The sequence below is a fragment of the Penaeus monodon genome, chromosome 32 (genome assembly GCF_015228065.2).
Source record: "Penaeus monodon isolate SGIC_2016 chromosome 32, NSTDA_Pmon_1, whole genome shotgun sequence".
Classification (NCBI taxonomy): domain Eukaryota; kingdom Metazoa; phylum Arthropoda; class Malacostraca; order Decapoda; family Penaeidae; genus Penaeus; species Penaeus monodon.
The window spans coordinates 23875421-23875768 of NC_051417.1; the positions used below are offsets into that span (position 1 = coordinate 23875421).

The 348-nt window shown below is 27.3% G+C and overlaps 1 protein-coding gene across 14 annotated transcripts in view; it reads right to left on the minus strand.

Moving 5' to 3' along the window:
- Positions 1-348, minus strand: part of LOC119593731 (myoneurin-like) — a 102537-nt gene that overhangs the window by 32099 nt on the left and 70090 nt on the right. The gene's annotated exons all lie outside the window — the stretch shown is intronic.

Here is a 348-nt window from a genome sequence, read left to right on the forward strand (position 1 = left end):
GTTACCCTGCTTTTATTTAGTTTCACTTTAAGGAAATAAATCATAATAATAATATCCAAGTCACATAATGGAACTTAAAGCTATGTTGAAATGTTGAATTCCAGAACAATTAAAATTATAAAGACTTCAGTCTAGGGATTGTAGAAATAAAAATATTTCAACATATTATTTCCCTCCAAACATATCTGAAACATAAATTCTCATAAGATCTTTCTTAAGGATGAATTGTGTCTTCATTGAATTAAGTTATCAGCATTTTTACCCTTTAACTCCAATTGAAAATGACTTCTTGTACAACTTGACTGTCTTCATTTAACATTCAATTTATATTTTAAGCTCACATGAGAC